Below are 12,086 nucleotides of genomic sequence, written 5' to 3'. Positions count from 1 at the left end.
ATAGTGTATTCTCCTGAGTACACAATAATAAAGTGCAGATCTTTATTGCATAATTTATCTTTTATGGTACATTAGGCTACAGTCTGACAGTCATTACAACCAAAAGCAAAAATTTGGACTACAGAGCAATTAGTCATTAATAAAATTTGTAATTTATGTAATGTTATGACATGTGGTATAGTAGATTACATTCTCAGCGCAACAAGTGATATGGTGCGTAATTTCAAATTGTTTGGAGCCATCACTAGAGCCGAAGGAAAAAGAACGTTCCAAGTTTTTACACGCTGCACAACTTTTGCAGGGATAAACTCCCCATTTGGGACCCTTAGAGCCAAACGTACAGCCTGAGTCCTTGCCTTTGTAATAACCAGTGGCGTATCCAGGGGGGGCAGCTGGGGCATGTGCCCCGGGCGCAGCCAACAGGGGGGCGCCAGCGGGCAGCCTGATGATGCGGCGGTCCAAGGAGGCTCCTCGTCCTGTACTGAGCGGTCACATGGTACCGCTCATTACAGTAATGAATATGCGTCTCCACCTCCCATAGGGGTGGGGCCGCATATTCATTACTGTAATGAGCGGTAACGGTGACCGCTCAGTACAGTTAGAAGCTGCCGGCGCCGGGGAAGCAGGGACTGCACAGCGCCAGGAGCAGGTGAGTATAATGGGGAGGGGAGCGCTGCGCTGCATGATATTCACCTGCTCCCCGTTCCAGCGCCGCTCCATCTTCAGCAGTGACGCTGAGGTCAGAGGGCGCGGTGACGTGGTTAGTGCATGCCCTCTGCCTGAACGTCAGTGCTAAGATGGAGCGGCAACTGGAACGAGGAGCAGGTGAATATTGAAAGTGACGGGGCCTGAGCGACAGAGAGGTGAGTATGTGATTTTTTTTATCGCAGCAACAGCAAATGGGGCAAGTGTCTGTATGGAGCATCTTATGGGGCCATAACGTTTGTGCAGCACTATATGGGGCAAGTGTCTGTATGGAGCATCTTATGGGGCCATAACGTTTGTGCAGCACTATAACGGGGCAAGTGTCTGTATAGAGCATCTTATGGGGCCATAACGTTTGTGCAGCACTATATGGGGCAAGTGTCTGTATAGAGCATCTTATGAGGCCATAACGTTTGTGCAGCACTATAAGGGGGCAAGTGTCTGTATAGAGCATCTTATGGGGCCATAACATTTGTGCAGCACTATAACAGGGCAAGTGTCTGTATAGAGCATCTTATGGGGCCATAACGTTTGTGCAGCACTATATGGGGCAAGTGTCTGTATGGGGCCATAATCAACATTTGTGCAGCACAATATGGGGCAAGTGTCTGTATAGAGCATCTTATGGGGCCATAACGTTTGTGCAGCACTATATGGGGCAAGTGTCTGTATGGAGTATCTTATGGGGCCATAGTTAACGTTTGTGCAGCACTATATGGGGTAAGTGTCTATGGCCATGATGAAGATCTTTTAGATCGAAACGCGTAGCTATTAGCAGGTTTTTGTAGCTGTTCACATTCCCTTTTGTGCAGGGATGATTTTTAAGGATATGGATCAATAAAGAATTTTTAATCGGAAAGGAGCTGGAACAATCTTCACATTCCTTATGTCTTCGGCCATAATTAACGTTTGTGCAGCACTATATGGGGCAAGTGTCTATATGGAGCATCTTATGGGGCCATAATTAACATTTGTGCAGCACTATATGGGGCAAATATCTTTATGGAGCATCTTATTGGGCCATAATCAACGTTTCTGCAGCACTATAAAGGGCAAATGTCTCTATGGAGCATCTTATGGGGCCATAATCAACGTTTCTGCAGCACTATATTGGGCAAATGTCTCTATGGAGGATCTTATGGGGCCATAATCAACGTTTCAGCAGCACTATATGGCGCAAATATCTTTATGGTGCATCTTATGGGGCCATAATCAACGTTTCAGCAGCACTATATGGCGCAAATATCTTTATGGTGCATCTTATGGGGCCATAATCAACGTTTCTGCAGCACTATATTGGGCAAATGTGTCTATGGAGCATCTTATGGGGCCATTATTAACCTTTATGCAGGATTATATGGGGCTCCTGATTCAATATGGATATTCAAAAACACTTAACTATGGTATTGGTATTGGTAATAACTATGGCTTATAAGACCCTTCTGGTTTTGGTTTCTCCAATAAGTAATTGAAGGTAGGAAAGAAGTACACTCAGCCAAAGTCCGGTCCTGTTTGCTTAGTGGCCAATATTTCCCCAGAGCTGTTCTAACGACAGAATAATTGCTAGAAAAGGTAGAAATAAATTTCACCTGATGATCAGAATGAAATTTCATCTTGGTCTTTAGAAGATCTTCTCTCTTGACGAATGACGCCTTCTTCTTGCAGCTCCTAATAATACGTCTAGAGTACCCGCGTTCCTCAAAGCGTTCTTGTAGATCAGCGGCTTGTTTCTGATATGCGGTCTACTCAGAGCAAATACATTTTGCCCTAAGGAACTGACCATAAGTTATAGTCCTTTTCAGATGTGCATGGTGAGCTGAAGAGGCATGAAGTATACCATTAACTGAGGTCTTCTTCTGAAAAAGATCACTCTGTAAGAATCCATCTTTCCCTTTGGAGATCCGTATATCCAGAAAATCAATGCTTTCATGGCTGTAATAACAGGTAAGTTTGATGTTGTTATAGTTGTTATTCAATTGCTCCACAAATTCAAGAAGATCACTCTCAGTACCCTGCCATATAGCAAAGACATCGTTGATATATCTCATCCATAGTAGAATCTGAGATGCAACATATGTTGGATCGGTCACAAAAATTCTCCTCTCCCACAGCCCCAGAAAAAGACAGGCATAGGATGGTGCAATGGCCACCCCCATGGCTGTGCCCTGGAGCTGCAGGTAGAGTGCTTCCTTAAAAATGAAATAGTTGTGCGTGAGTGCAAATTCCAAAAGAGACAATAAAAACTAATAAGGGCGATCATCCATATCCGTGGTTCCCAGGAAAAACTAATTGCCTCCAACCCATCAGTATGCCTGATAGAGGTGTAAAGTGACTCGATGTCAAAAGTCACTAGCCACATATCAGGCTCCAAAGAAATATTGGTGATTTTTGATAAAACATCCCCAGTACCTTTCAGAAATGAAGGGAGAGTTTCGACAACTGGTTTGAGATAATAGTCCAACATCTTACCTATTCCTTCAGAAAGTCCTCCATTTCCCAAAATAATTGGTCGGCCAGGTGGGCAGGAAAGATTTTTGTGACTTTAGGCAAGAGGTATAAAAAAGGTGTTCTAGGGGATACAGGCATTAAAATTTCTTTCAAATCTTTGATGATCAAACCATCCAAACATGCATCCTCTAATATATATCCCCAAGTTCCGCTTGAAAAGCAGAAGAGGTATTAAATGTCAGCTTTTTATAATTCTCTACATCTTTCAACTGACGAAAGTCTTCCTTCTCATAAAGGTTTGTTGGCCAGATGACAACATTGCCCCCTTTATCTGCTTGCCTTGCGGCAATAACCTGTGATGATGTAGCGGTCTCGCGAGACTGCTATGTCATCTGGGGTCATTGCCGCAATGCATTCTTGGGACCGGAGCGTCGCGAGGAGCAGTGTCATGAATCCCCAATGGCTAGGGATAGCACAGGACAAGCAAAGTACAAATAAATAACGGACGAGCTCTAGGGTGATGGAACCTGGGCTGACCGCTGCCCTACGCCTGACAAACGCAACTAGAGATAGCCAGGGAGCGTGCCTACGTTGGTTCTAGACGCCACGCACCAGCCTAAGAGCTAACTAGTACTGCAGAGAAAATAAAGACCTCACTTGCCTCCAGAGGAATGAACCCCAAAAGATATAGTTGCCCCCTCACATGTATTGACGGTGAAATGAGAGGAAGGCACACACATAGAGATGATATATATAGATTTAGCAAATTGAGGCCCGCTGTAAACTATAAAGCAGAACGATACAAAAGGGGACTGAGCGGTCAGCAAAAAACCCTAATCAAAAAAACCATCCTGAGATTACAAGAACCCATGTGCCAACTCATGGCACATGGTGAGAACCTCAGTCCACTAGAGCTACCAGCTAGCATAGAGACATAATAAGCAAGCTGGACAAAAAACCAAACAACTGAAAAATCAGCACTTAGCTTATCCTGAAAGATCTGGGAGCAGGTAGGCAGCACATCTGAATACATTGATAGCCGGCAAGGGAATGACAGAAAGGCCAGGTAAAATAGGAAACACCCAGCCTCTGATGGACAGGTGGATACCAAAGGCCGCAACCCACCAAAGTCACCCAGTACCAGCAGTAACCACCAGAGGGAGCCCACAAACAGAATCCACAACAGTACCCCCCCCTTGAGGAGGGGTCACCGAACCCTCACGAGAACCCCCAGGGCGATCAGGGTGAGCTCTATGGAAGGCGCGGACTAAATCAGTCGCATGAACATCGGAGGCGACCACCCAGGAATTATCCTCCTGACCATAACCCTTCCACTTAACCAAATACTGGAGTTTGCGTCTGGAAACACGAGAATCCAAGATCTTCTCAACAACATACTCCAATTCTCCCTCCACCAGCACCGGAGCAGGAGGCTCAACCGAAGGAACAACGGGCACCTCATACCTCCGCAACAACGACCGATGGAACACATTATGAATAGCAAACGATGCTGGGAGATCCAAACGAAAAGATACAGGGTTAAGAATCTCCGAGATCCTATAAGGACCGATGAACCGAGGCTTGAACTTAGGAGAAGAGACCTTCATAGGGACAAAACGAGAAGACAACCACACCAAATCCCCAACAAGAAGTCGGGGACCCACGCGGCGACGGCGATTAGCAAACTGCTGAGTCTTCTCCTGAGATAACTTCAAATTGTCCACCACCTGATTCCAAATCTGATGTAGCCTGTCCACCACCATGTCCACTCCAGGACAATCCGAAGACTCCACCTGACCAGAGGAAAAACGAGGATGAAACCCCGAATTACAAAAAAAAGGAGAGACCAACGTGGCAGAACTAGCCCGATTATTAAGAGCAAATTCGGCCAGTGGCAAAAAAGCAACCCAGTCATCTTGGTCAGCAGAAACAAAACACCTCAAATAAGTTTCCAAGGTCTGATTAGTTCGCTCCGTCTGGCCATTCGTCTGAGGATGGAATGCAGACGAGAAAGACAAATCAATGCCCATCTTGGCACAAAACGTCCGCCAAAATCTAGACACAAACTGGGATCCCCTGTCAGAAACGATATTCTCCGGAATCCCATGCAAACGAACCACGTTCTGAAAAAATAAAGGGACCAACTCAGAGGAGGAAGGCAACTTAGGCAAGGGCACCAAATGAACCATCTTAGAAAAGCGGTCACACACAACCCAGATAACGGACATTTTCTGTGAAACCGGGAGATCAGAAATAAAATCCATGGAAATGTGCGTCCAAGGCCTCTTCGGGATGGGCAAGGATAACAACAACCCACTGGCCCGAGAACAGCAAGGCTTAGCTCGAGCACACACTTCACAAGACTGCACAAAGGTACGCACATCCCTAGACAAGGAAGGCCACCAAAAAGACCTGGCCACCAAGTCTCTAGTACCAAATATTCCAGGATGACCAGCCAACACAGAAGAATGGACCTCGGAGATGACTCTACTGGTCCAATCATCCGGAACAAACAGTCTTTCTGGTGGACAACGATCCGGTTTATCCACCTGAAACTCCTGCAATGCACGTCGCAAGTCTGGGGATACGGCGGACAATATTACCCCATCCCTAAGGATACTAGTAGGCCCAGAGTCTCCAGGAGAGTCAGGCACAAAACTCCTGGAAAGAGCATCTGCCTTCACATTCTTTGAACCTGGCAGGTATGAAACCATGAAATTGAAACGAGAAAAAAACAATGACCAACGAGCCTGTCTAGGATTCAAACGCCTGGCAGACTCAAGGTAAATGAGATTCTTGTGATCAGTCAAGACCACCACACGATGTTTAGCACCCTCAAGCCAATGACGCCACTCCTCAAATGCCCACTTCATGGCCAAAAGCTCCCGATTACCCACATCATAATTGCGCTCGGCGGGCGAGAATTTTCTAGAGAAGAATGCACATGGCTTCATCACCGAGCCATCAGAACTTCTCTGTGACAAAACCGCCCCCGCTCCAATCTCGGAAGCATCAACCTCAACCTGAAAAGGAAGTGAAACATCTGGTTGACACAACACAGGAGCAGAAGAAAACCGGCGCTTAAGTTCCTGAAAGGCCCCCACCGCCGCAGGAGACCAATTAGCAACATCAGCACCCTTTTTAGTTAAATCAGTCAAAGGTTTAACAATACTGGAAAAATTTGCAATGAACCGACGATAAAAATTAGCAAACCCCAAGAACTTCTGTAGGCTCTTAACAGTTGTAGGTTGTGTCCAGTCACAAATTGCCTGAACCTTAACGGGATCCATCTCAATAGTAGAAGGAGAAAAAATGTACCCCAAAAAAGAAATCTTCTGGACTCCGAAGAGACACTTTGAGCCCTTCACAAACAGAGAATTGGCCCGCAGAACCTGAAACACCTTCCTGACCTGTAGAACATGAGACTCCCAGTCATCAGAAAACACCAAAATATCATCCAAATACACAATCATAAACTTATCCAGATATTCACGGAAAATATTGTGCATAAAGGACTGAAAGACTGACGGAGCATTGGAGAGTCCAAAAGGCATTACCAAATACTCAAAATGGCCCTCAGGCGTATTAAATGCGGTTTTCCACTCATCACCTTGTTTTATCCGCACCAGATTATACGCACCGCGAAGATCTATCTTAGTGAACCACCTAGCCCCCTTAATGCGAGCAAACAAGTCAGTCAATAATGGCAATGGATACTGATATTTGACTGTAATCTTATTCAGAAGGCGATAATCTATACAAGGCCTCAGGGAACCATCTTTTTTTGCCACGAAAAAAAAACCTGCTCCCAGAGGGGACGAAGATGGACGAATATGTCCCTTTTCCAAGGACTCCTTAATATAATTCCGCATAGCAGTATGCTCTGGCAGTGACAGATTAAATAAACGACACTTAGGGAACTTACTGCCAGGAATCAATTCTATAGCACAGTCACAATCTCTATGAGGAGGGAGCGAATTGAGCTTAGGCTCCTCAAAAACATCCCTATAGTCAGACAAAAACTCAGGGATCTCAGAAGGAGTAGATGAAGCGATAGAAATCGGAGGTGCATCATCATGAACCCCCTGACATCCCCAGCTTAACACAGACATTGTTTTCCAGTCCAGGACAGGATTATGAGTTTGTAACCATGGCAGACCCAGCACTAGTACATAATGTAAATTATACAGTACAAGGAAGCGAATCACCTCCTGATGAACGGGAGTCATGCGCATGGTCACTTGTGTCCAATACTGCGGTTTATTCATAGCCAATGGTGTAGAGTCAATTCCCTTCAGAGGAATAGGGACTTCCAGAGGCTCCAGACTAAAACCGCAGCGTTTAGCAAATGACCAATCCATAAGACTCAGGGCAGCGCCCGAATCCACATAGGCATCAACGGAAATGGAAGACAGTGAAAAAATCAGAGTCACAGACAAAATGAACTTAGGCTGCAGAGTACCAATGGCAAAAGATTTATCAAGCTTTTTTGTGCGTTTAGAGCATGCTGATATAACATGAGCTGAATCACCACAATAAAAACACAATCCATTTTTCCGCCTATAATTTTGCCGTTCACTTCTGGACTGAATTCTATCACATTGCATAGTCTCAGGTGCCTGTTCAGAAGACACCGCCAACTGGTGCACGGGTTTGCGCTCCCGCAAACGCCGATCAATCTGAATGGCCATAGCCATAGACTCATTCAGACCTGTAGGCGTAGGGAAACCCACCATAATATCCTTAATGGCCTCAGAAAGACCATTTCTGAAGTTTGCAGCCAGGGCGCACTCATTCCACTGAGTAAGCACCGACCATTTCCGAAATTTTTGACAATATATTTCCGCTTCATCATGCCCCTGAGAGAGGGCTAATAAAGCCTTTTCAGCCTGAATCTCCAGGTTGGGTTCCTCATAGAGCAATGCCAATGCCAGAAAAAACGCATCCACACTGAGCAATGCAGGATCCCCTGGTGCCAATGCAAATGCCCAATTCTGAGGGTCGCCCCGCAGGAAAGATATTACAATCCTGACCTGTTGAGCAGGGTCTCCAGAGGAGCGAGATTTTAAAGAAAGAAACAATTTACAATTGTTCCTGAAATTCAGGAAGGTAGATCTATCTCCAGAGAAGAACTCTGGAATAGGAATTCTAGGTTCAGACATGGGAGTGTGAACAACAAAATCCTGTATGTTTTGAACTTTTGCCGCGAGATTACTCAGGCTGGAAGCCAAACTCTGGACATCCATGTTAAACAGCTAAGATCAGAGCCATTCAAGGGTTAAGAGGAGGTAAGAAGCAGCTAGACAGCAATTAAGGGCTAGGCAGCAAAACTCTGAAGGGAAAAAAAAAAAAAAATTCCCTTAAACACTTCTTTTTCTCCTGCTTCAGCCCAAACAATTAACACTTTGTGGGCCGGCTATACTGTCATGAATCCCCAATGGCTAGGGATAGCACAGGACAAGCAAAGTACAAATAAATAACGGACGAGCTCTAGGGTGATGGAACCTGGGCTGACCGCTGCCCTACGCCTGACAAACGCAACTAGAGATAGCCAGGGAGCGTGCCTACGTTGGTTCTAGACGCCACGCACCAGCCTAAGAGCTAACTAGTACTGCAGAGAAAATAAAGACCTCACTTGCCTCCAGAGGAATGAACCCCAAAAGATATAGTTGCCCCCTCACATGTATTGACGGTGAAATGAGAGGAAGGCACACACATAGAGATGATATATATAGATTTAGCAAATTGAGGCCCGCTGTAAACTAGAAAGCAGAACGATACAAAAGGGGACTGAGCGGTCAGCAAAAAACCCTAATCAAAAAAACCATCCTGAGATTACAAGAACCCATGTGCCAACTCATGGCACATGGGGAGAACCTCAGTCCACTAGAGCTACCAGCTAGCATAGAGACATAATAAGCAAGCTGGACAAAAAACCAAACAACTGAAAAATCAGCACTTAGCTTATCCTGAAAGATCTGGGAGCAGGTAGGCAGGAACCAAACAGAGCACATCTGAATACATTGATAGCCGGCAAGGGAATGACAGAAAGGCCAGGTAAAATAGGAACCACCCAGCCTCTGATGGACAGGTGGAAACCAAAGGCCGCAACCCACCAAAGTCACCCAGTACCAGCAGTAACCACCAGAGGGAGCCCACAAACAGAATCCACAACAGAGCAGGAAAGGCTGCCGCGGACGCTGGAAGGTGAGAATATAATGATTTTTTTAAATTATTTTTAACATTACATGTTTTTACTATTGATTCTGCATAGGCAGCATCAATAGTAAAAAGTTGGTCACACTTACAGGGTTAATGGCAGCGCTAATGGACTGCGTTACACCGCGTTATGCCACGGTGTAACGCAGTCTGCTAAAACGCTATGTGGGCGCTGACTGGAGGGGAGTATGGAGGGGGCACTGACTGGAGGGGAGTAGGGAGGGGCCCAGCCGGCCACGACCAATCAGTGACGCGGGATTTCCTTAACAGACAAACAGACAAACAGACGGAAGTGGACCTTAGACAATTATATATACAGTATATAGATAAGGTTAATGATAATAAACCCTTTAAGGACCAAAGAATGTTTCATTTTTGACCTTTGTTTTTCCTCACTTTTTTCCAAGAGCCATAACTATTGTTGACATATGGAAGCTTGTTTTTTTTTTGTTTTGAGAAGAGTTGTAGTTTTCAATTACACTCATTTTTCCATACAATGTACTGAAAAATTGAAGAATTAAATCCTAGAGGGATAAATGCAATTTCACCATAGTTTATTAGATATTGCTTTTACAACGTTAATTCTGCATGAAAAATAACTTGTAAATACGATTGTCCAGCCAGGGCCGGTTTTAGACAAAGTGAGCCCCTGGGCAAAAGTTTAAATTGGGGCTCCAAATGCTAACATATCCCACCATCTCACAGAAACATTTCTGTTGTATTTACAAGCGGTAAATTCAAGCCACTAAACAAGCGCGATCGACAATATTGAAGTTGTTCAATGCTTGTTTCCCGGCCTCTTTAGGGTATGTGCACATGTTCAGTAATTGGCAGCGCTTTGTATGCAGCACATGTCCTCTGCGTCCAATGTGCTGCTGGCTATTGAATGCAGGTGAATCCGCATGTGTTCATTGAACCGTGCGGATTCACTGCATCCAATACATTGTACGGGTGACATTTATCTTGAGGAGACAAATAAAAATAAATTGACATGCTGCAGTCTGGAAAGACGTGCCGCATGTCTGTCTCCATGGGTGAACTGCGAGCATCTGTGCACGCATAGTGGGCATGGGATTTCTTGAAATCCTATCCTCTATGCTGTAACATCTGAACGCTGCTCAAGTACTCAACGTCCAACCCGCATTGTTTACAGACTGTGTGCACCTACCCTTACACTGGCTGAGGAAGAATAATTGGTACAGATAGTCCTCAATACAGTATAATGCAGGTCACATATAGTACATATAGTAAAATGCACACCCCATGGTCCTTGGTAGAGTATAATGCAGCCCCCTCAGAGTACAAGCAGCGTCCCTCATAGAGTATACTGCATCCCCCTCATAGAGTATAATGCAGCACCCTCAGAGTATAATGCAGCCCCCTCAGAGTACAATGGAGCGCCACACACACAATATATTGCAGGCCCCACACCCACACAGTATTATTCAGCTCCCTCACAAACTCACACAGTATAGTGCAGCCCCACACACAGTATAATGCAGCCCCCTTCATACACAGTATAATGCAGTCCCCAGAGTATAAAGCAGCCCCAGAGTATAAAGTAGCCCCCTCAGAGTATAATGCAGTCCTACACACAGAATAATGCAGCCCCCCTACAAACACAGTATAATGCAGCCCCCCAAACACCGTATAGTGCAGTCCCCTCACACAGTATAATGCAGCTCCCTAAGAGTATAATGCAGCCCCCTACACATACAGCATAATGCAGCCCCCCACACACAGTATAATGCCGCCCCTAGAGTATAAAGCAGCCCCCTCAGAGTATAATGCAGCCCCCAGAGTATAAAACAGCCCCCTCAGAGTATAATGCAGCCCACCAGAGTATAAAGCAGCCCGCTTAGAGTATAATGCAGCCCTAAACACAGTATAATGCAGCCCATCCACAAACACACACAGTATAGTGCAGCCCCCCACACACAGCATAATGTAGCCCCCCACACACAGTATAATGCAGTCCCCACACACAGTATAGTGCAGTCCCCCCATACACACACACAGTATAATGCTGCCCCCACACACAGTGCAGCCCCCACATACAGTACAATGCATTCCCCCTACATACACATTATAGTGCAACCCCCACACACATACAGTGTAATGCAGCCCCCCCACACAGTATAGTGCAGCCCCCACACACACACTATCGTGCAGCAGACACACACACAAACTGTCGTGCAGAAGACACACAATACTTATCTCTCCTACTCGTTCCCCAGCTGTTCTGACTTCTGCAGAGTGTCTCAGCATCTCATCAGCTCCACTACTGAAACACGCTGAGTCAGAGGCAGATGGGGAGTGATGGGAGAGGGACTGTCACATGACACTCTCTCCTCCATCACTGCTTTCAACTTTATCAGCATCTATGATGCCGATAAGTTTAATGCACAATGCAGGGAGGGGGCAGCGCCGGGCATCTCTTACTCAGGGGCCCCATAGCGGCCACTGGCTTGGGGCCCCTGGAGGAGCATCTGCCTGGTCTGCCTGCCTTTAAGGCTGACACTCTGTTCAGCTCAGTTCAATTACAGCAATACTAAACATGCATTGATTTTTTTCTATTTAAATGATGAAAAAAAAAATCTGAATAATGTAAAAAGGCATTATTCAGATTGTTTTCATAATTAAAATAGAAAAAATGTTTAGTATCTTTATAATTAGAGTGAGCTCGACAATCATATTTCCATATAATGTTTACT

At 45.4% G+C, this 12,086-nt stretch overlaps 1 protein-coding gene across 2 annotated transcripts in view; it reads left to right on the top strand.

The window, feature by feature from the left end:
- NCMAP (non-compact myelin associated protein) overlaps positions 1-12,086 on the top strand; it is a 134,769-nt gene that overhangs the window by 57,061 nt on the left and 65,622 nt on the right. The window lies entirely within an intron of this gene.

Source organism: Ranitomeya variabilis, chromosome 3, assembly GCF_051348905.1.
Source record: "Ranitomeya variabilis isolate aRanVar5 chromosome 3, aRanVar5.hap1, whole genome shotgun sequence".
Lineage (NCBI taxonomy): Eukaryota > Metazoa > Chordata > Amphibia > Anura > Dendrobatidae > Ranitomeya > Ranitomeya variabilis.
Note: the sequence above shows the minus strand (reverse complement) of the source record. Positions and strands in the feature narration are given on the sequence as shown.